Raw genomic sequence first — 25,007 nt, forward strand, 5'->3', positions numbered from 1 at the left:
AAGCTTGGAGGATGTCTACTATGTGAGATTTGTTTCAGCCCTATCTTTTGCCTCCTTAATCTTTACCATCTTCTAGCACTAACAGTGCAGATTCCCCAAGGCTCAGAGGTGACATCTAGGCTGACACAGCTGAGGTGCTGTTTGGGCTGGAGGATGGAGTGGTGAGGCACAGCTTGCATCCCTATGGGCACTCTCTGCCCTGGGGTGGCCACGTTCACACCCTCTATTGACAGCAGCTGTGGAGCCCCATGCCAGGGCATGGGCAGTGGCTGGGGCTTTGCTGGTTATTGACCATTGTGTAAGGATGATAGTTGCCAAGAAATGGGCCCATTCCCTGGTCCTTTTCAGTTTACTAGTAAAAACATAGTCAAAATGTTACAAAGGCCATGTGATGCTTCTGGCATTTTTTAGCATAAAAATAGCTAGTCAGCACCAGGAACGAGTTGTATTTTATATACGCTTTTCTCTTCTGTATGAGCAAAGTTTCTCCTTTTTGCATTTAAAAAACAGAATCCAATTCCAACATACGTCAACTAATGTATTCTCCACCCATTTGTAAGTACAAATGCTCACGTAGGGGGAAATAATTGTTAATTTAAAACTGAAGCTTTAATACACTCAAACTTTTTGTCTTATGTCTTCAGAATCTTCATTTGATTTTACCCATGGGACTGGGACCGGGATGCAGGCTCTTGACTCTGAGCCCTGGTCCAGCTGTGGATATTCTGCGCTTGGTCTGCAGCAACAATGGGGGTTCACACTGCCTCTCAGGGCTCATTTTTTTCCCATGGTGTTTAACAGAGCGGCACTAAAAGACAATTAGTTCTTGATTAATGAGTTGTGAACTCAGAAAAGGGAGGAATTTAGCTGGTAAATGAGTGTGTTGTTTGCTCAACGTATAGCCCTACTATATTGTTTTCCCTATCCAAAAATCACAGAATCACAGAACTGTAGGGGTTGGAAGGGACCTTGAAAGATCATTGGGTCCAACCCCCCTGCCAAAAATGAGTGAAGCATACAGGAGCAATGACAAAATCACTATTCGTGTGGCCTGAGGGCATGGTATTTGGGTTAGTGTCTCTTGCCAGTTATGAGACATACCTAACGCTTAGCTCTGCCTGATCCTTCTGGTGACGTTGTACTGTAAGTGCATATCATATGGCCATGATGCGTGTATGAGCGTCGATATTTCTGAGATGCCAGTATTCACATCTGTTGCAAATATGTGGAAAGTCCATGAGTTCCTAGTCTCTTGTTTCTGCCTGCCACACTTTACTGTCACTTCATGCCACACATATTTTTTTCCTAAAATAATAATAATTAAAAAAAAGAAGAAAATCCAGGTTAAAATAGTACTCTACAGAAACTGTTGTCTACTTGAGTACATAATATAGGAATATGTCCATCTCTATCAGAGAAGAAACAACGACAGTTATTCTTAAAGTAAATGTAAATTATTACTAAAACAAGACAATTGTGATCATATTCATAAATGTGTATTTGGAAATTACATCCAAATAAACTATAACTCAGTTCACTAAGCAAAACAGAGACTGATGTATTTTAACTAATCAGAAGTCAGTGTGATTTTGTTCTTAATGTGGGCAAGGCTAATATTTAAAAGCATTAGCTATTTATGCTCAATCAAAAGATAAGTAGTGGTGGTGGAATCACTTCCAATTGACTTTGCTTACAATTATTTTGGCATCAAATAAAAGTAACATGATACTTTCAATATAGTATTCTTGATTTCAGATAGAGACTTTTCAAATAGATAGTGTCTGTGATACGATGCCAACCAAATTTGCCTTGGTGTTCTTTTGTGTTGGCATGGTAATAAAAAAAAAACAACAACACTTATTTGCTTCAAGTTTATGAAATCTTTTGCTAAAATAATCGGTGGATTATGAACTCTTATATCTGAAGGCTGTTTGCTTTGAATAGCTTCAAGAACTGTTCCAGTAATTTACTTATCAATCTAGTGAGAATTTTAAAACAGAATTGCATGAACAAAATGGCTGAATTGCATGAAAGAAATACAAAAGAAAAAAAGGTTTGAAAAAAAGGTTTGATTAATATTTTCTTTAGTCTTTACAAGTTGTCTCACCTAACTTTTTGAACCTTCTACTTTTTAAATTTAGATTCAGGTGAGATTTTAAAGATAAAATACTCTTTCAACAAAACATTTTCTTGTATAACACTGAATTGGGTACTAACTTAAGGAAAGAAAAGCTTTTGAAAATTTTGCATCTCATTTTGTGAAATTCAGTTTGAATTTACAGCTGTTTACAAGTTATCCCAGATTGTGTTTTTCACTGGGACAAGAGAAATGGACTTGGAGCAAAAGGTAGAAGGAGTATTCTCAGAGGATTTTATGTGTCATTTAAGTGTTTGTTTTGGTTTGAGGTTTCCTGAAGATACAGGGGAAGGAGAGAGCACGGTGAATGGAGGAATGAGAAGCTCTATAGAAGCCATCAAGTGAGGCAGGATTAGATATCAGTAGTATGGTCAGAAGAATATATGAAGGAGACTGATGGTGGGATCAGATTCTGACTTCTGTTCAAAAACAGATCTTGGGATGCTGTGTAGAAGAATGTGGACTTGAGAGTTTGAAACTCAAAGTGGAGAGTTTGAAACCCAGAGTGGAAGATGAGTCCTCCAGACAGTGACTGAAAGAACTGTGTTTTAGTTTGAGACAAAAAAAGGGTGGAAAGACACACAGTGCTCTAGTTTAAGGAGGCAGAGGGTTGTTGTGTTGTTGTTGTTGTTGTTTGTTTTGTGTTTGTTTGTTTTTTTAAAGATTAGAAATACTGAATACGATTCTAACATGGGAGAAGTGGGATATAGTGAAAAGTTAGAGGAAAGCTTGAAGGAGAGGAAGAGAGGAACAGTAGGACAGAGTGCAAGAGGAGAAAGCCAGAGGAGTTAGAGTAGGCAAAAAAAACAAAATTGATGCTCACTGGGGAGCAATCTTCAGATTGTTTCAGCATTAATTCACCCCTTTCTTCCGTACTAAAAAATAAAAGTAAGCAAAGGGGAAAAGTCACACAAGAATCCCTCTGTCTGGGGATCTTGTGGCTGTGTCCAGGCAGTTGCTGTTACTGAGAACTTGATAGGCAACTGCCTAATACCTGTTATGCATGCTCCTTGGAGATCTCTGGGTTAACAGAAGATTGATTTGGCCTGTAATTACCTCTTTTCCTGGATTCATGCCTTGGAATAGCTTGAATGTTTGGACATAAAAGTGAAAATGAAGTTAATTCAGTTCTCTCGATGTAATCTCAGTGTTATCTGCCTAATGTTCCCTAAGCACATTTTGGATACCTGGAAAAGCAGCTGGGCCTCTTACAGGCTGGCCTGGCAAAGGAGGTTTCCATGCTTTTTGGCAAAGCAATGCTACCCATTCTATCTGAATGATGCCACCCGTTAGTCATTGCTTTTATCAGCAGAGCCAACCTGTGGGTGGGTGCGGAGGCAGGTTGTTGGTCGGCATAGGATGTGCTGTCCTGGGAGCTTTTCTGCTCTGCTTTGGGCCTTTCTTTGTTAGTTTGAAATTTTGCCTCAGACTGTCTCCTGGCTTGTGGTGAATGAGATGTGGGTAACTGAGATACAGCCTTCTCATCATTGTTTCTACCCTACCAGGCTTTTCTTGTCTTCCTTCTTGCCCTGACTGCACAGTTGTTCTTGTCTCTTTGAACTAGATGTACGTAGTGACTAATGCTTTATTAATCTCTTAATTTCTCATTTCTTGTTTCATTTCAGCCTCTTCCTGAGCTGTTTTAGACCTCCACTTTCATTTTTTTCTAAAGCATAGTGAGCTCATTCTTTCACTGTCACAATTCAGTATGTATCTGTGCTCAGCCAAGTATGTCTTTTTTAATGCACCGCTTTCTTAGCGACAGGTGTATTTCTTGGAAATACGATAGGTCCCAACCCGCAAAAGTCATATTTATCCAGCAGCTGAAAGATGATCAGGAGCCATTCATCAGCAGTGTGAACTCCTCTTGAAGATAGGGCTGAAGGGCATGACATTCAGCTATACCTGACGTATCAGATAATCATTGTGGCCGCTAGGACATATCGAAGTAGGGTATCTGCATCTGATTCAGTAAAAAGATGATGGGCTTTTAGACGGGTACTTGAAAACTGCTTGCCTTAATTATCAAAAAGGAATTCAGTTCTTTGTTGGGGTGAAACTCTTCTGATTTCTCCCAGTGGTCCTCTTCTAAGCCTTGGCTACAGAAATGGATTGCTAGTAGCAGGAAAAGCTTGTGCAGGAGAAGTACAATAGATTCATGACACAGTAACTATAGCTTGCTTTGGTCTTTGAGTCTGACTCTATGTGATAATTTTCATACAAAATGCATGAGGTGTTTGGAGAAAAGCACTTACGCGGTGAGAAGCACTCTATTTCTCACATCTCTATTGCAACCTGAGTCACTGGGAACAGTTTCTTTCTTTTTTAGGTCTCTGAGTAATCAGCTACCAAAGTAAGAAATATTTCATAAAAGGGCCAAATCATGGACCACTTAGAGAAGCCCAAAAGTTACAGGTCATAAAATCATCAAAACAATCCAACATTAGCAAATCATCTAAGGACTAACTGTTACCTGGTTGTAGAAGGAAACAAAGCATGATGCACATTGCATAAATCTTACCTGCACAATTTTGTTTTATTTTTTACAGATTTGTGAACAAATACTAAAAAGATACTTGTCTCTTATTTATATAGCCGTTGTATTTTTCAGTCTGAAGATGATACATAATGTATAATTTGTGCTGCTCTGGCAGTCTAACTGCTGTCCACTGTTCTGATACATTCTTTTTGTGAAAGCAAAGTAATGTCCATCAGAGTTACGGAGAACAAGTTCAACTGAAATTTGTTTGATTTTTTTTTTCTTTAAGCAATGTTTCTTTTCAATATGGTGCTTTTTTCTGTAAAGATCATTTCAAGTTTGGTATTTTATTTCTGAAAGTTGTGTTGTGGTTTTGTTTCTGGAAAACTGACTGTGTTTTTCTTTATGCTCTCAGTATAGAACTGCTTAGAAATAACTACTTGTCAGTAATCTTTTCAGAAACTTACAGTATAACAAAATGAAACCCTTGATCCCTTAGTTGAGCTTCTTAAACACTGACAAGATAAATTAGAGCTTCATTAAATTAATGATTCGATAATTAAAAAGGACGATTCAGAGGAATGGCTTAGAAAAATGGATAAAGTATAAATGAACTCTGCATTAAAGTTACCATTAAATGAAAGAACAATGAATCATAAATTGCATCTGTATAAATGCACATGCTTTCTGTGGGGAGACAGTAATTATTATGCCCAGGAGCATTCTCTGTAACGTCTCCCACTCAGCTACTGTCAGCTTCAATTATTCCATTATGATGAAAATTTCTGAAATGATCTGAGGTTAAAGAAAAATAATAATAATTAAAAAAATCAAATCTCTTCGCTTTAGTTTTTCTCCTGTTTTAAAAAGTTTCGAGGCATTGATAACTTTGAGTTCTCCTTTATGCAAGGGTAATTAAATTTACAAACACACTGGTAAACATACCTCAGAAATGCAAGAAAATTGCAAGTCACATTCACTTTTTAATGACATCATTTACCAACAAGTTGTAAGTGTTTCATGAGGAAGTTATTAAGGATTATCTGATTTGGCACACAGTGGTGTCTTCAGGGATCCCTTTTGATATCTGCACACTGAAATGGGAGGAAGAAGCACTCTTCATTTCTTTTCATTGAAAGTGCTAAGGGAATTTTGCCATTACTCAGTATTTTTGTCATGTAGTGTATAACCAAATCTGAGAGAACCACTGAAATGTACCTATGTTACAAAAGCGTGTATATGTAAATACATAAGTACATTTGTATTCCTAATATAGTCTCATACTGGCTACAGGCTGGAAGCTGTCTGAATACTGCCATCAATGGTGCGCCTGCCAAGCCCTGAAAATAGGCCTCTTTGAATTCCTGAGTCTGATTTAAGATTGTTGATTTAATATTTTTAGAAGAGAAAACAAGCCTAAATCAGTGGAGAAATAATTGGCTGAATATGTGAATTGCACAAGATTCATGTTCTCACTTGGTGCCTCAGAGAAAACACTCTTTGAAGGAATTCTCCACACCAGTCTCCTGTGTTGTGACACACAGAGAAACACCCAAAACATCCCACTGCAGATACTTTCTGTTCCCTAGTTAGCCACACGTAAAGAAACCTTAATTTGAGATAGGGATGCTCTTATAGTTGGACTTTGCTTTGCGTCAGATAGGGAGCACATTGTTTGCATCTCTGCTGAGATGTACCAAAAAGACCAAAACTAAAGAGGCATTTACTGAGCTTTTACTGAGGTATCTGGTGAATCCACAGTGAGTCCACACAACTGAGCTAGACTGTCTCAGGTGCAGGTTTGCTTTGTGATTTTAACTAAAACTACCCACGTTTTTAGAGACAGAAAATGGTGGAGTATCATAAAACCATCAAAATTCACTGCTTAGAGTAAGGTAATTTCTGTGATCTGCTGTAGTTTGGTCACTAATGTGGTGTGCTGCTTTGGTTTATTAGATGACATTCCTGTGCCTTAGGTTATCCATTAAAACTGAATAATGAAGAATATACATTAAAATTAGGTGTAGGACTTACAGTGAACATTTAAGAGTAAGTAAAATCTGAGACAAGAACTCATGACAAAAAACGATGTGTGATGTAAACCTATCATATGCAAAAATCATATAATTTAAATATATACACGTATACAAACCTGTGCAGTATCACAGAAGATGGATGAATGGGTACGGACTCAGATTCCCCAGATGCTTCACAGTGGTTGATTTGTAAGGAGGTATTCTAGAGGCGTGTCCTTCTGTTAATGATTTAAGATTAACAAAAAACAAACGAGGACTGCTTTTGAAGTAGAGCTGAAGAAATATGGACAGTATCATTGCCGTATAGGGGCCAAAGTTTGTGACACCAGAAATCTCTTCTGGTTCTCTGTCACTGTGAATATTACAAGCCCATAATTCTGTGTATAATCTTAATTGAGAGTATGGGCTGAATTTGAGATATTCCCAAATGAAATATTTGACTCTGAAATAAAATGCTGAGTGCCTTCAGCTGGGAACTTTAGAAGAGGGTGTGTTTGCTGATGTAGTAGGATTTTTCTTACTGGGTCATCCTCTATATTCAGCTCTTAGAAACTGGAAATATTTGGAAGTGTGAACAAAAGGAGCATAAAATCAATGAGAAATGTTTCTTCTCGAGTAATCTATAGTGTTTGGAAAAACACTGGTAAGAGTTATTTGGACTTGCATACAGCTCCCACAGCTTTGCTAAACAGACAGCTCTTTAATATGAGGCCTCTTTGTTATCTGAAATTATGGAGGAAGGCAGAAGAAAAGTACGTTTAGAGTATGAAAATAAACAAAGTACGTATAGCTTTGTCGTGGTTCCGCTCGAGTGGGCAGCCGAGCTCCACCACAGCCGCTCTCTCACTCCCCCTCCTCAAAGAGGAATGGGGAGAAAATATGTGAAAAGGGGCTCAAGGGTTGAGATAAGGACGAGAAAATCACACAATAATTATTGTAACGGGCAAAACAGACTCAGCATAAGGAGATAGTAAGATTTATTGCTCATTACTAACAAGCTAGAGAAGTGAGAAACAAAGGAAAGAAACCAAAAGCACCTTCCCCCCCCCATCCACCCTCTTCCACCTCCTCCCCCTGAGCGGCGCAGGGGAACGGGGGAATGGGGGTTATGGTCAGTCTACAGCACTTCTTCTCTGCCGCTCCTTCTCGGTCACTCTCGTCCCCTGTGCTGTGGGGTCCCACCCACGGGATGCAGTCCTCGATGAACTGATCCGGCGTGGGCTTCCCACAGGCAGCAGCTCTTCCAGAACTGCTCCAGATATGGGTCCGTACCACGGGGTCCATTCCTCAGGAGAAAACTGCTCCAACCTGGCTCCCCCACGGGCAGCAGCTCCTGCCAGGTCACCTGCTCCTGCCTGTGTGGGCTCCTCTCCACGGGCTACAGGTCCGGCCCGGAATCTGCTCCGGCAGGGGTCTTCCACAGGCGGCAGCCTCCGTCGGTGCAGGGCCACCTGCTCCACCGTGGTCTCCTCCACGGGCTGCAGCGTGGAACCCTGCTCCACCGTGGTACTCCATGGGCTGCAGGGGGACATCCTGCTTCACCATGGGCCTCACCACAGGCCGCAGGGGACTTCTGCTCCGGCGCCTGGAGCACCTCTCCCCCTCCCTCTACACTGACCTTGGCACCTGCAAGGCTGTTCTCTCACTCCCGGCTGCTGTGTGGCGCAGCGTTTTTTCCCTGTCTTAAATATGCTCTCACAGAGGCGCAAAACAACATCGCTTATTGGCTCAGCTCTGGAAATCAATGGGGCCCTTCCCAAACATGGGGCAGCTTCTAGATCTTTCTCACAGAAACCACCCCTATGGCTCCCTGCTACCAAAACCTTGCCACGTAAACCCACTACAAGCTTGTAAATAAATCATCCAGAAAATGGCAGGCAATAGTAAAAAACACAACTAAAATGTAAATCCAGTTAGACACCATGCCTTTTTTTTGCTTATTTTTATGAAAGTAGTGATTGTTGATGAACAAAAGTGCCTGGTATTAGTAAAATGTTTATTTTTAGAGTGATTATTACAATTATTCTGGCACTATTTGATGCCACAGGTACCTCAGCACATTGCAGGAACAGCTGAGGACTTTAGGATCCTATCTAAAGGAAAAGCCCATGGCTGAGGGTGTAGAGTGGATAAAAGGGCCAGTTTTAGGGCTTCAGCCCTACATGCATAGGTACCTCCCAGCTGCACTTTTCACACCTGGCTGACTTCAGCTTCTTTCTGCATAGCAACTGACTTCTGCAAATCCTTTCTTTAATGCTTTATCTATTCACTTACTTTCCATTGTTGGCACCAGTGATGTTGACCTTGGAGCTGTACAGTTGGAATTGCATATAACTCCATTGGTTCTAGGCATTACTTTGCACAGCCCAGCAAAGTCCTGATTTCTTGACTTTACAAAAGGGCTGAAGAAGTACAGTTCAGGACTCCAAAGCTTGGAAATGCATGTCTTAAGAAAATTACGGAGAGATGAGAAGCTCAATCTCTTGCTTCATAATTTTGAGTGCTCATCAAAAGTTGTTTTCTTCTTGTATTGAGGAAACCTGATCCCTGCTGAGCTGAAAGTGAACCTATACAATGATAAATGTTAGTTTTTCTGGAAGAAAAAGCAATGGAGCAGAAACTGGGCAGTCAGCGGGGCTCTGAGGCAAAAAATGAAATAGCTGTTTTGAAATAACAATGTGGACTCTGAATTTTTTGTTGAGAGAAGGTTGAAACAAAATGGCCACCATCTTAGTTCATGGGTAACACTTCATTTGAATTACAGCCATCTGAGGAACTCATAAAGCCAGTCATTTGTAAATGAAGATATATAATAGTACTTAGAATAGCAGCTGCAACACTTCATGACCAAATTAAATTCAAATGTAAGTTGAATTAAATTCAGTTTAGGTTGTGTCAACAAATTTACCTCATCTCCTTCCTTTATCCTCAAGAACACTCTCCTAAAGTGTGGATTACCCAACTTCCAAAAGTAGAAAGGAAATGAGAGCCACAGAGGTTTTAACTTTGCCCAAGTTACATACAGAGACATCAATAAGCTTAAAATAAAATTTGTATTTCTCCATTTTAAGTCCTGTAGTTTTAAGCACTAAACTGTTCACCACCTTTGCTGATTAAGTCATGAGCATTTTTGATCCTGTAAATTTTGTTTGTTTCTGTATTAACAGTTTGCCAAATGTTCCCATATGCTATGTTTTTTCATAGGGCAGTGATGACTTTGGCATCATGCATTTAATAGGTGATTTTCTTAATATTTTATATTTCCTTTTGGAAAAATGTTTTCTTGTACCTTCTTACAGTCCTACAGTCCCTTACAGTTTTACAGTCCATAAACCACTGCTTTTTATCCTTGCATTAGTTTTAGTCTTCAGTTAAAATTAACAGCTTTGTTTTCCTATATCTTTTTATATTCTATTTGCATATTTAGAAATGTTTAATCAAAAAGGAGTGGGAGATGATTAGAGGACAGGGAATCATATTATTCAAAAGACAAGCTTTCCAGTTTTGCAAAAAATTATCTGGAGCTGGCTGATCATGAGTCAACAGTGCCATTCTGTTACAAAAACATAGATATAGTAAGATGTATAAAGCTAAAAGAGAACTACATGAGGTAATCCTTTCAGTTTGTCTTTGGTAAAATATCAGATAGGCTGCTATTTCAGACTGGTTAGCTGGAGAGAGTCTAGAGGAAAGCTCTGGGAACAACCAGCAGTCCGGAAAACTTGTTTGAAAGAAATGGTTTTGTTTTATCCAGGGAGGGAGAGAAGGAGAGAAGTGTAATGGTCCTCAGGTAGGCAAAGAACTATGATGACAAGTAAAAAAAAGTAGAGGGACTGAAATACTTAAAGAAAGACTTGCAGTGCCCTTCCTAGTAGCATGGATACTCATGCACTAGCATGGATTCCTTGGGGACGTTGCAAAATCTTTGCAAGTCCTTTGAAAAATGCATGCCTTTGTCAGTCTTTTGAAAAATCTAGTAGACAAACTTGAGAGTAAAGAAAGAATTAATTGATCTGGCTGTGAAGAATGGGAATAGACTAGCTGATGTCTGGCAGTCTTTTCCAATGCTATCTTCTGTAGGTCTGTTATACCTACAGTCATTCTTTCTAAATTTGTTTTAAAGTAATTTGTTCAAATCCAACCAAATCCTGGGATACATCAAAAGCAGTGTGGCCAGCAGGACAGGGGAGGTGCTTGTCCCCCTCTGCTCTGCTCTTGTGAGACCCCACCTGGGGTGCTGCACCCAGTTTTGGGGCCCCCGGCATAAGAAGTACATGGATCTATTAGAGTGCAGAGGAGGGCCATGAGGATGATCAGAGGGCTGCAGCACCTCTCCTATGGAGACAGGTTGAGAGAATTGGCTCAGCCAACTGAGGGGTCATTCAGCCTGGAGAAGAGAAGGTGCTGGGCAGACCTTACAGTGGCCTTACAGTACCTGAAGGGAGCCTGCTGGGGAGGGAATCTTTGTTAGGGAGTGGAGTAATAGAACATAGAGTAATGGCTATAAACTAAAAGAGGGGAGATTCCAGTTAGATATAAGGAAGAAATTCTTTTCTCAGAGGGTGGTGAGGCACGGATACAGATTGCCCAGAGAAGCTGAGAATCCCCATCCCTGGAGGTGTTCAAGGCCAGGCTGGATGGGGCTGTGGGCAACCTGGGCTGGTGTCCCTGCCCTTGGCAGGGGGGTTGGAACTAGATGAGCCTTAAGATCCCTTCCAACCCAAATCATTCTGTGATTCTGTGATATTCAGGCTTGAAAAGTAAGCTGCAGTAATGGAGATTTTTTTTAAATTCAGTTTGTGGTAAATTCCAGTTTTCACTTCATTTCAGCCTTGTAAAATATTTTTTCTATATATGTGTTCTTGATTCCTCGGTATCTGTTTAAGTTTGTTAGTCTCTTAAGTGTGGACATGAGAACTGGCTACCATAATACAGCTTTCTTCTCAGCTTGTACTTGGTATGTCCCGGTTAATTTATCATGGAAGTTTCCCTTTTAAGTTACTGATACATCAGCAACAGTTTCATCTAGTAGAGTTCTGTATTTCAAGCTGCCCCGATCTCAAAATACTTTGCATAAACATTGACTGAACAGTTCTTCATAAAACTCCTCAAGTTCAACTTCACAATTAACTGTCGCTGGGAATATGACACGCTTCACTCATGGAAGACAGCCTGAATTCTGCTTTCATAAGGCAGCACAACATCTATCTTGTGTGTCAAGTGAAATTTTAATACCTACTTAAGAAGTTTAGACCTCTTGTCTGTTTACATACTTTACAACCCTGATGGCTTCTTTTACGTCCCAAAGAGGTGTACTAATTCCTATTACTTGTCCCTGGGCTGCAGTGCTAAACTCGTGAGCTCTCCTGTGCACAAGCTATACTTGTGTAAGTGTAATGCAGTATAAAATATATATTCGCCTTTCATCCCTACTGTGAGTGCCAAAACAAATATCAATTGTTACTTAGCTTAGTGCTGCTAAGAAGATGTTCCGGTTATTGTTATGTCAAAGAGACAAAGGCTGCCAAATCTGTAAGAACAGAAATGTGGTTCAGTGAAGTATGTAAAATATGAAGGACAAGATTTATTCCTAGAGCCCTAAGGGGTTGAAGGGAGCGAGGAATAAAGGCTCTGTTTGGAACAAGAATGTGATCCCTCATAAAGGGAATGCTGATGGGACAAGTGGAAGGGTTAAAGGAGGAAAGAAGGTTTAAAAAAAAAAAAACAAACAAACAAACCACTGGCTGTCTGTACAGATGGTTATAAGGGAAAGATGGTGGAAGATTCTGATGTATTTTGTTAGTGTTTCTGTGAAAGAATTTAGGGAATCCCCACGCAGAGAAAAAATTGATGAGAGAATTTAGGGAGTTGGGTTCAGTGGTAAAAAGGTTGTACAGCTGGGGGTGTGAAACCGTACTGTATTAGAGAAATAATTTGAAGCAGTAAGAAGGTTGAAGTTAAGGACAGAATGACTTAATAGTGTATGAAAGTTTCTTTGAACAGAATATTTGCTACAGATGGCTCACAAAAAAAGTGTCCTTACAGTGATATTGATCATGTTCCTCAGTGCTCATATGTGCATCCCTTTAGGTCCCATACACATATATGTATTTGTGGCTCATTACAAGGATTCAGATGTAGTTTTTCTAACTAAAGAGGAGGCGTATACACATGCCTTCTCTGAATCTGAGCAATAAGCTGGTTTTGCTTTTTCAAGGTTTTATGTGCATATGTATGTAAGTGTGCTGTACCTAAGTCACTCTGAAAATATTTCTCAAGTGCTCTGGAGAATTCAAGTGACCACAAGTTAATGCTGGGCTACAGCCACAGTAACTGTGTGCATTTTCAGCCCAGAGTCACTAGAAGATCATTCGTCTTACTTTTTAGACTTAATTTTGGTGGATGTGTGAAGTGTCCACCTGAGTTATAGCCTTAGGATGTTTAATTTAAATGAATACTGTACCATATTGTCAGCACAATTATATAAGCATGTATATATGCCCATATCTGTAAAAAGCAGGTACGTCACCTTGTGGTGCATATAGAAATGAAGTGACAATGCTTGGTATTTGTCTAGTCCCAGGCCACTGTCCCTTCCATTTCCTTTGTTGGGAGATCACGCACAGTGGAGAAAGGCAATTGCAGTGAACATAATATTACATGCTTGTATGTTACTGTATGTACCTTAGCCATTCGGTTTCTGAAGATGAAACAGCCTTGATCAAGTCAACGACTAATGGGAAAGTTTGAGCCTGCCCTGCTGCAGCATTTCGCTTCTGTCCAATGACTTCCAAGTCATGATGTAGAGTTAATGCCATCTCAGCAGCGTAGCATTGGAGCAACTCACTTGAGTTACAAGGTAAATATCGAGCTGTATACACAGTAAAATGTCTACCTTCCTTCCAGATAGTGGCTGAGATCTCCTGGGAGATCTCATACACTTCCCAGGCATTCTCTTCAAGCACTAACTTAATTTCGTCTAGCTCTCTCTTTCTGTGTGCAGTTCAGTATGCAGTTCTGGGCACCACAGTACAAAAAGGACATGAAACTACTGGAGGGTGTCCAGAGAAGTGCTACTAAGATGGTCCAGTGAAGAGCTACTAAGATGCTGAAGGGCCTAAAGAGGAAGACGTATGAGGAGCAGCTGAGGTCAATGGGCCTGTTCAGCCTGGAAAAGAGGAGGCTGAGGGGAGACTTCGTTGCAGCCTACAGCTTCCTCACAACGGGGAGTGGAGGGGCCAACCTATTCTCTTTAGTTGCCAGTGATAGGACCCAAGGGAATGGAATCAAGCTGCAACAGGGGAGGTTCAGGCTGGACATCAGGAAGAGGTTCTTCACTGAGAGTGTGGTCGCACACTGGAACAGGCTCCCCAGGGACACAGTCACTGCACCATGCCTGTTGGAGTTTAAGCATTTGCACTGTGTGCTTAGTCACATGGTCTGAATTTTTTGGGTAGACCTGTGTGGTGCCAGGAGTTGGATTCGATGATCCTTGTGTGTCCCTTCCAAGTTGGGATATTCTGTGATTCCGTGGTTCTCTCCCTGGGGAAGAGGTTCCTGCCTGCATACCCAGTGCAGCACCTCGTCCTGCCTGCCTTGAGGCCTGCCTTTCAGATACTATCTGAAAACACAATGAATAGTTTTACAAAGATGGGACTTTTTCCCAGCACTAGGTCATCATTTGAATACTGTTTTGTAGACCTTTTGACATGTTCGGGTCCATCTCATCCTCTTCAGTTTTTTTACTTTTTATTATGTTTGTGGGGGAGGTACTGTGGAGGTGAAATGGACACAGATCCTGACATCCCAATTAAGAGTTGCATCTGATCTTAGTTTGGAAGCAAAGAAGTCTTGGACAGGCTGTATCTTACAATTCAGCGTTGCAATCCTTTCATTTGCCACATAGGTTAGAGTAAACAAGTTTGTTTCTGAAAAGAACTTATCTCTGAAAAAAAAAAAAAGCCTCACCTGTACAGTTTATTCCTGTGAATCTATGTTCTCCTTTTGCTGAAGTTGGCATGTTTCCAAGAATCATTGCAAATGTGGCTGTTTGCCATTTCAATGTCCAGCTCGTTCCCTTGTGTGTGGTACTGCCTCTTTTTCACACGTAATGAAGCGTCAGAGCCAAGTGCAGAGATAACTGGCTTCGTGCTTGTGTGGCTTGTTCTCAACTACAGCGTTGCAGATAAACAGTGTCGCTGCATGGAGTCTGTGCTATCAGCACTTGCTACCAAGAGTGAAACAAAATGTTCTGAGTACAATTAGGTAATCAGAAGTTAGGACATTTCCCTCGTGTTGCCCATAAAGTAGCTGAGATCTTTTCTACTGTTGAGCAGGATTTCAAAATATTTTGGAAAGACTACTGGAATAATTTCCCCTTTGCTTTTGTAGTAGGATTCTGATTTTGTCACATGGAGATCATTTCCACTTGCTAATATCCTACCAAGTGTTTGGAAAGAGGAATTTGTCAGTAGTCCTTGTTAGCTCATTTCAGTCAACAGCTGCCTTAGACTTTACAGCTTTGTTTCAGTCTAAGCTGTCACTTTATTTTTGAAAAACACGATTGTGGCTCACAGGTCAATTAGTCTCTGTGAAATTAAGAGATCTTTTGAAAATTCACAATTAAATCACCTTAGGACTCCTTACCAAATTACATAAAAATGTAACCTCATAAAATGTGAGGAGGCTGTTTCTGAAAAGTGGGTTATTAGAACTTGATTGTGTATATTATGGGGTAAAAAGTAAAGCCTTACCATGTATGAACCTCTCCACTCATCTTGTTCCATGGTATATATCAATGGAACTAATTGAAGATTTCACTTCAGCTAACAGTATATAGAAGGATTTTTTAAGCCTAATTAGTGTTGCATGTAATTCTTGTTTTACAAGGAAAATTCCTTCATTTATTGTCAAATGTTAGTTTAATTTTGCTCTATATTCAGTTTAAGGATTTTCTCTTCTGGTAGTTTTTTGTTATTGTTGCTTTTTTTTAACATAGTTACAGAGGTGTCAGCCTTTTACACGTTGCACTGTCCTTTTAATGAAAAAGGCTGTGTTACTTTCTTAAAACTAGCAGTTTATGAGTTTCTACACTGTAATTTATTCTCTAATATATTAGGAGTGAGATACTACTCATCCAAACCCTGTTTGTGATAATTCTGATTTTCCTTCAAGGCTGGCTGATTTGCCTTGAAATGTACATTGAAAATGAGTCTTGATCAGTCTTCCTGACTTCCTTTTGCCATTTGAATCTGTGTTCATCTGCTTTAATGTCAAGGTTAGCATAGGGTGCTGCTGCTTGGCAAGCCCCCAGTGACAAAGGGGGTTTCAGGCAGCCGTCGCTGTTTGAGTGAGAAGCCCAGGTGCACCTTGCAGTGCCATTGTGGAGGCTGCCCAGCTGGTGGCCTTTCCCAAGACCGCCTTCCATAAAGAAGGACAGTGCCAAGGCAACAGTACTTAAAATTTTGTTATGTCATCTTCCCACCACTGTGACCTTCATCGTTCCAGAGCTCATGATTTCTCTGTTTCCCCTTATTTTGCATAGGTGCTGGGATGGCTGGAGAAGGTCGCACTTCGCAGCTGAGCTGAGGGAGGCGTGAAGCATCATCCATCCCCTGCTGACATTTGAGGTAGTGTGCTAACTTTTATCTTAACTGCAGGAGACTTCATGGTGAATGTTGGGTAAGCAGAGTGATCAATAGAGCCCTGTAGTGCTCTGCAGGCAATCCTCACAATTTCTCTATTTCATTCTTACAGAGGACGATAATGCTATAAGAATTCTGAATGGGATTCCAATCATTATCTTATGGCATACCCCCCAAAACAGAAATATTTGAATTAAGGCTATCAAATTCCATCCAGCTGTAAGCTGATGGCTTCATTTTTTGCTGAGCTCCAGTGGCCAGCATTTGAGACAAAGGGCCCAGTAACTGATAGAAGCACTTCAAAACCATTTTTCCATGTCAGAGAAAAGTTATTTTACTGTGTTTTCATGAGACATTTCTCATTCATGAAGTTAACTAAAATATTAGTTGCTTAGTTTTTTGAATGCAGAATATTAAAACTAATGGGATAACATTTTGTGTTTTTCCAGGGAGAGTGAGCTTGGAAATGCATATGGGAATATAGTAGATAGAAAGTCTTAGTTTAAATGACTCTTAAATGGGATCCAGAATGAATTCAAGTAGTGATTCCGGTTCATATCTGGAGTGCATGTCTGGAAATTTGGTCAAATTACAGTAGGGGTAAATCTGAATCAAACATGTCATAAAAATACTCTGTGGGGTACAGGTTCCAGGCTCATGATTGCTTAGGCTGTGGAATTGGAAAGCTGTTATCTAGAGTTAAATGATTACATACTGCTTTACTGCTGCTATTTGTGTGCAATAACAGTTTTATGAGGCTTAATTGGTTATTCCTGTGTAAGTGTACACAAATGTAATGTTACTAAAAAGAATAAAAATTCTTTGGCTGTGATACACTAGGTAGAACTTGCCACACTATGTCCATATTTTTAATGTTTCTAAAATTAGATGGTTGAACTCTAGCTGCCTTCATTGTACCATGAATCTGTGCTTAAGAGACTTTTCTAAGGATATACCAATTCCACTAAAAAAGTAAAAAGGTCAGAATAGTGAAAAGTTGTTTGTAAAAATGTTTGTAACATGGGCATAATTTACCATCATAAGGAACCTCCTCAAACAAAACCTTCCTTGTGGTGGTTACTGTGCCTTCTCCTATTAAGATGAGCACGCTTGAAAGTCATTTATGAATGACTTCTCTCATTTTACAGCTGAAGCATGGCAATACAACCATACAGAAAGCTGCTCTCTGCTCTTTTTCTGGCTTTTTGTGCTGAGCAAGCTGGTTGTTCCCTAGCTAAGCTGCCTGGTCTTTGTTCCTCTACAAGCAGCAGTACAAGGAGTGTGTCTCGCTCTTGGAGTGCCCAGCTTGGACACAGTCTCTGGACTCACTTCTGAGCACCACCACTGGCTCACTCTGTGGTTCTGCCACCTTGTTTAACCTCGTTGTGTTTCTGTTTCCTATTTGTAAATGGAGGCTAATAAGCCTTAACTTTCAGGAAGGACCAAAGCACACTGATCCTCAGGAAATGCTGTTACTCACACAGCATGTATCACATTTGATCCAATATTAACACCACGTTACCAAGGGAGAGTTCAAACCATTTGCATTTAAGTGTGACCGTGCGCTTGGAAATTTATAGTGGATCCTTGGGTGGTAAAAATCATTTCTGTGGTGCTTTCTCGCTTGGTATTTTCCACTAACTAGTCTAGTCTAACTAGACAGAAAACATTTTGGCACAGGGAACGGGAACTAGCTTACTCCAAGGATAAGGGAGGGGAGATTATGCTGGCCAGATATCTTGAAAATTGCATACCTGTAATTTATACTATCTATGCCAAGTTAGTTTTAGATTAAGAATTGAAATGTGATAGCTGTTCTCATGTAGATCAAATAAGAGCCAAATCTTTATATATTTACTTTGTAATACGGATTTGGCAGTACCAGCTCAATTATCTGGAGGCAAGTTTACTTCTCAACTCTTGGTGAAATTGAGACATTTAATGCATTATGCACAGTGGGAAATGTTCATCTGCACATTTTCTAGCCTGAGATTAATAAAGTGTTCTGCTCTGAATAAGGATTTTGTTTATCCTAAATGAATGTGTTGCATTCTTTCCTAAAACTTAAAAATTAAACAGATGCCTTGTTATTTCAAGTCTGGGATACTGAAAGTGACCCATAGATGTGGCAAGAGTAATTTGTGCCTCATTGACATTTAGAGCCCCAATGGAAGATAACACGAGGCGCAGCTTTAAATAGATTTTGAGAGTGCTGGTAGTTCTGCTGAATATGCTGGAAAAAATTTTAATATCTGGCCAAAGGTAGCAGAGATGTTTGTAAAATAACTGCTCTAAAATATTCCAGTAAGTGGCATTTCTTTAGCTATTAACACTTACCAGCAACCAGGTCAGCACACTTCTCTGTCTTTTAAACAAAGCTCTGCTAAGTTGCTTGCATACAACTTAGGGAGTAGGAAACCGTTCATGGTGCCATGAGTGCCTGAGAAAAGCTAAGGGTATGGAAATAAAATTGGCTGTTCTGTGCCTCCACAGTCTGGAAAAACTTACAGACATACAGGGCTTCTCCTTGTCAATGGTCTTTTAACTGCAGGGAAGAGCTTGCCTAAGCTGAGAATGTCAGTATGTGCATGTTATGTTGACAACAAGTGTATCCAGCAGTTTAATACCAACAAGATGTAATACTTTGCTAATCAGGCAACTTATCTGGTGATGTTAGGCTGCCACAAACTAGCCACCATGTGTGGATCATGTCTGCTAGTTTGTGACTGGGATCAAACCCAGATCAGAAGTGTTAATAGTAGACAAAAAATACATACATGCTTAATTATAGAAAAGGAAAACAATATTATTGTTTAGCTTTATGGTTATGCTTCATACCTTCGCTTTATCAGTTCATCGTACAATCTGAAGTGTTTGCTTTTTACCAGTTAGTGATACAGTCATCAGTAGGACAATTTAATTTGATGTTAAATAAATTGAATTAAGTTCTGCTGCTGTTGAGTCATGTGGCACTGCAGATCTGAAATCAAAGTTAAGATTCAGTTTGAATAAGTCTGGCAAAGTCAAGCATTATGTCCTGGCAAATGGCTACAGGCAGTCATATTTCATTGACTAATATGCCTAAAATAGAAAGGAAAGTAAGAATGTAAGTATGAAAATATATTGCACAAAATATTTACTTGTTGTTGTTGTTTTTGTAAAGAGAATACTCTGCACTCCTTGGTAGCCACTTTTATTCTGACTCCTTGCTGCTCAGATTGAATTCTGGGTACAGTATCTCATAAACACGCCATTTAGGAATTATTTGTGAAAAGCAGATTTTTCAGGCTAAATGTGCTACACTGAACCAGTGAGAAGAATCAGGTAAATCTGTGGAAACCTATCCTCCCAGACACTACTTTGTGTGCTTTAAAAATACACACCAGCAAATTGGGTCTTACCCTTTAGATACCGCTCTAGGGTTTATTATGTGTGACTAGTAAAAATACATCAGTATGGTCCAATCTTTGGTGAAGCATTTTGTAAGCATGGATTTTGGAAAGGCTAGTCTCATTGCCTTTTAGCTGCAGCTGACCCCCTGTTAGCTGAGCAGCAGCAGGCTGTTCTGCCCCATCCACCTTCTGTGCCCCGCTCCCACGGGAGGCAACTATTCCCTTTCACCACACTTTTAAGCAATTCTCCTCCTTCCATGTTTTTCCTTAATGAAGGCAGTTGTCCTTCTTTTTCCATTCCCAGCAGAGGTCAAGAAATAGGATAAAGGAAAGGAGGGGAGCTGCTCCTGGAAAAGCAGCAGCTCCTGGTATCTTTCTGCAGCTATGACAGAAAAAACTGGGGGGTTGGTGCAGCCTTCATGGCTTTAAAAAACATTTCTCATCTCTTCCAGGCACAGGTGGCAAAGGCTGAATAGCATCTTTACTTGGGCAAGACCTGCTTTATTAACTACACACCATAAATAAAAACCTACTTAGAGAATCCAATTTTCCATAAAGAAAAGCTAGTCCTCGTTTTCAGATGTTTCTCTGTAAAGCTGTACCACCATCTCCATTAATTTGTGCTACAGTCTAGTAACATCTGCTTGTTACCATATCAGATGACTTTCAGTCACACCAGTAAATTAAATGTACTATTCCCATCAGGACAAATTCTTCTTGGAAAAAGAAAAATAGCTTTCAGGTTGTTTCAAATAAGCTAGTTGCTTAAAAAATCACACACCACGTTACAAGTTTCCTACCGCTTCAGTGGTATGATACTTCAACATTTCAGTCTCAAATCTGTTCTTTAGATCTTTTATCAAATATGCTTACAAGTATACCTAGCACCATTGATAGCAAGATGTAGAATAAGTATCTGTATCACTGAATGTGAGCCCTATGCATATTTCAATTATTTGAGACTTGAAATCTAACAAAACCGTTTTCTCTAATATGGAGAAAAAAAGACACAGAGAAATTAAAACACAATTACAAGCTCTTCACAACTTCTACATTCTGAGGACATTCCTATTCTGTAAGGGTACAGCTGTTGGATACCTCCCTATGAGCTGAACTATTCAGGAGAAACCTGGCTGACCCACAGTGTGCGCTTTTCTGTGAGATTTGACTGAGATAGGAGGAAAGCCTGCTTGCCAAGGGAAAAATAAACTCAGTTCCAAGCCAGCCAAAAGCAGGCCCTTCTTAGCCAAGAAACTAATTTATAGACCACCGAGTAATCCTGCAATTAATTGTTCTCTGTAACCCATAGAACAGCTGACATCTGGATTCACTTCCTAAGCTCTGAAAGGACCACAGAATTTGAGGGGCTTGGGACTTCAACATGTGGTTAAAGCACCCAGTACCAATTTATATTCAGAGCTGGCTGAGAATACGGTTGATAAGCTCTCCAAAATCTTTGCAGGCTATCGCTTATACAATCTGTGAAAGCAGCAGCAGGAAAATATCTTATTTGAATGAACTATACTGAGTCATTATTCTTTATAGGATACAAGTCTAGTCACCTGTTAGCAGTTCTGGTTGCTGAAGAGAAACTTGTGTGCAGTAAGTGAACGAAAAATCAGCACTAATTTATACATCATGGCAATTCAAAACTTGAAGCTCCATCTACTGCATTATTCTTCAGTATTAGTAATGTTGGCAAAATGATCATCTATGGAAATGTGACTTACCTAAGGCCACGCTGTAGTGTGTAGTAGTACCTATGAGCAGTCAGTCAGACTCATAATGCTCGTTGTGATTGCTGTTGCTTCCATGTGATTCAGGTGTGATTGCTAAGTGTCATACGTACTTTGGGAGCAGATGCTATCTTTAATGATTTCTAAACAAACAGAAAGGATCTATGAACTTACATGGTAAGGTGTTTCTAAACTGGAAGCCTTTTATTGCTCATAATTAAGTTCTCTGTGATATCAAGAACCACAAAAGGGACCGTCAAACTCTTTCCTTTCCATGCAGGAGGTTTCCACGCATGATCATGCTGGTGAGACTAAAAGCTGCAGCTTAGTCTGCAGGGCCAGCAGTTGAGTAGGGTGGTTCTTGATACACTGATTAAAAGGGAGGCCCAGTTGCTTGGACTTTTGTTGACCATCTCATGTGAATGCACCCTCACTGCCTGTTTCAGCATGGCAGTGGCTACAGAGGCATGGCTGCTGTTCAGACTTCAGATGAGTTAATTGCCATCTTAGACCAGGAGGGTGCCCAGTAGGATTGTACAAAGCTCTCTGTGGATACACTGCAATGTCCTCACCTGTAGTCTGCTCATTTTTATTGTACTAAGTGTGTAACGTGAGTCCAGAGATCTAGCTTGGTGTGGGATTTATTTTTGTGGATAGCCCTCATGAAATAGGTATGAGCATGAGCAGTAGTTCTGGTAGTTGCGGATGAAGGATCTGGCTCTCAGTAGCCCCTCAAGGCAGGTATCTTCCAAAGCCTGTCTGTGAACACCTATTTCTTTCTGGTCCTGTGTAAAATAACAATAACTGGAATGCAGAAAGGTGAATACTCTTCTCTGTTTTCCTTAAGAAAAAATAATTTAAAAAAAAGTCGTATCTGCTCCAGTTAAGTTTCACTTTCTTAATGACAATTTGTACCGTGTTGGTCTTCCTGCAGGGGAGGTAGGGAGTCTTCACGTCAGTGGAAACAGACATGCTCTCATGTGCCAGCCAGCTTGCCTTGCAGAGTATCCCTTTTTAGCTGATGAGTGCAGAGTTCATCTCTTTTATCTGTGATGTCCAAAAACAAAGGTTACAGTGCAGAGCTGACTATTAATCTCTGACATTTGAGAAGTGGTAAACACGGAGGGGGAGGTTTACATCTACTGCACTCTTCAATGCACTCTGGCAGGTAAATCATTGCACACGGCTGCAGTCCATGCCTTACTCTGCTGCAGGACTGTGGTGTAGATGCAGGCAAGCCACTTCTCCTAGTGTCTCCATTTCCCTGTCTATAGACGCATCATGACCCTGACCCCCACTGTAGACTGTGTATGGAGAATACTGTCTGAAAGCACTGAAAGATCTCTTTGCAAACAGATACAGTAAATTAGCTTTAAAATTGGTATCCCTATTTCTATTGCTTATTTGCAGGCATGCCTTAAATTTTTTATTAGTTGAGTTTTCTTAGAGAAAATGTTGGGCATTGGCTCTGACTGAGCTCTTTCACTTTCAAATGTGAATTTTTAGTTGCAAGCTGCCATCATCCACTTCTGTCGTATTCGCCTTCCATGTAGCACTGTGCTAGCTGCAGGTTGCCACTTAGAAGATTAACTGAATGAATTCCATTCACTAAACCAGTGACTGTTAAGTGGGTTGCTAAATAGAGATTATCAGGCATGGCTGTTCAGTTTATTGCCCTTAAATGTCATGCTGACACGCTCCCTGCCTCTGCAATCCACTTGTCTCCACTTTCTTAATAATACTGTCATCCCAAACTCACTCTCCAACCTGTGCTGGTCCCTGGTCACATATCCTCTGACTTCTCCAAAGGAGGGGGACAAAAGATTTTCTTCAAGGCTTCCCATACTTCTTTCTCATCCAGTCTTTTTGTCTTCTACTCACCTTCCTGCAGTGGAACCTCCCCTCTTCATGAGGTGGCAAGTAATCAGCTGAAAAAACATTTTCAAATTTCAGCTGAGCAAAACGCATGTCTGTGTATATGTGTATATTCAGTGTATGCAAGTGCACACGTAGACACAAAACCACGTATACACACATACAAACTCTTCTGTTCCTTATAAGGAATTATTTCATGTCCTGTGCTAATGAAAATGCCTCAAATAATGCCAGTGATAAAATTTAAAATATGATCTAGAATAAAAGTTGGTTGAAGTTCTTAGAAGATTAGAGGACCCAGTACATACTGTACACTGACTTGAGTAAATTCAGGTAATGAAATGAGCTGATTTCACTCTTTGTTTTGACATACTGGATGCACTAATCTTGGAAAAATCTCCAATTAAGTATACAGTGATTTAACAGCATACATCCTAAGCTCTTGGTTTAAAAGGTGTCTTTGATAGCTGTATCATAAAAATGTGTATCAGAAGTGTTTGATTTGTTATAAAAGTTCTAGACATCCTGTTTGGATGTATGTTTGGTTGTAAATAAAAACGGATGTGTTTGTAAACCATTGGTGGTGGACATGGTCTGTTTTGGTATGTGAGATGCTTCATCAAAGCATACTTTAAACTTCACAGTCAGATTTTATAATTTCCAGATCTTACCACTGGAATTGGAGGGAGAATTTAATTGGCTTTTTAAAACTTTATAAAAGGTTTGGACAGCAATCAGCTTTTATTCACCAGTATTACTTACCTAATTAAAATCTGTTTGACAATGCTGCATGTAAAAATACAAAATAGTCTTTTCCCCATGCTGGTATCATTTAGTCTCTCATAACTATGCGTTGACATAGACAATTAAGAATTAAGGATCAAGCTCAAGATTTTCTATATGGCTATGCAAAGTGTTCTGTGTGTATGTGTGTGTGTGTGTGTGTTCAATGCAGTAAGCTGCTTTTTGGTGAATACACACAGGTTATGTGTTCAGATTTGTGTGCCCCTGAAGCACCACATCTGTGGAGAATAGGGTCGCGCAACGGTATTGGTATGATCTTAGACATAAGACATGGAAAGCAGTTGCAGTCATGGTGGTTCTCATTACAAGAAAACTTCTTAAACAGAGAATTTTACTTTATATTGTTCTGAATAATAGTTTTGTTGAAAAGATGCAAATTGATTTTCTAACTCAACGTCAGCTTAAACCATAGTTAAAGTAAATGTAAATTAAATCAATATAAACTATACTTTAAACTGATACGAACTTCAGGACACACAAAGCTGCATCAGTTTAAATGCACTGCTTATAGCTATGCCTTCAGTCGAGTTTATTAATCTTTACATGTTCACCACTGATTTGTAGAGAAAGTTGTTGGCAGTGTGTGAGGTGTGAAAGTTCTCCTGCTCCTTTCAGCAGATGACCAATGTGAATATGTGAGTACTTTTGCATCATGAGTGGTCACACAGAAATCCTGTTCATGTCCTTTGTCTGTCTTTTACCAGCTTCCATTTAATCCAGTATTTAAATCAAAGACTTCCTTAATGCCTTACAGGCTTTGTTATGTAGTCTTTAATCTGATTAGCAGTACATGAATAATTTAGCATGCAACTGAACCATGTAATTCATTTGTCCCATAGTAATGAACTGTTAAGTAGTTCCATTAGTCTAGGATAAATACCAAAGTCTTTAACTTAAGTTTTAC

General features: G+C 39.9%; 1 protein-coding gene across 4 annotated transcripts in view; it reads left to right on the plus strand.

The window, feature by feature from the left end:
• The window catches only part of GHR (growth hormone receptor), a 143,464-nt gene that overhangs the window by 40,040 nt on the left and 78,417 nt on the right, over positions 1-25,007 (plus strand). For all 4 annotated transcript variants that reach the window (XM_084304897.1, XM_084304895.1, XM_084304898.1 and 1 more), the window contains exon 2: positions 16,197-16,281. The gene's annotated coding sequence lies outside the window, so the exon portion shown is untranslated. The remainder of the gene's footprint in view (positions 1-16,196; positions 16,282-25,007) is intronic.

Source organism: Netta rufina (genome assembly GCF_964035555.1).
Source record: "Netta rufina genome assembly, chromosome: Z".
In the NCBI taxonomy this organism is placed as follows: Eukaryota; Metazoa; Chordata; class Aves; order Anseriformes; family Anatidae; genus Netta; species Netta rufina.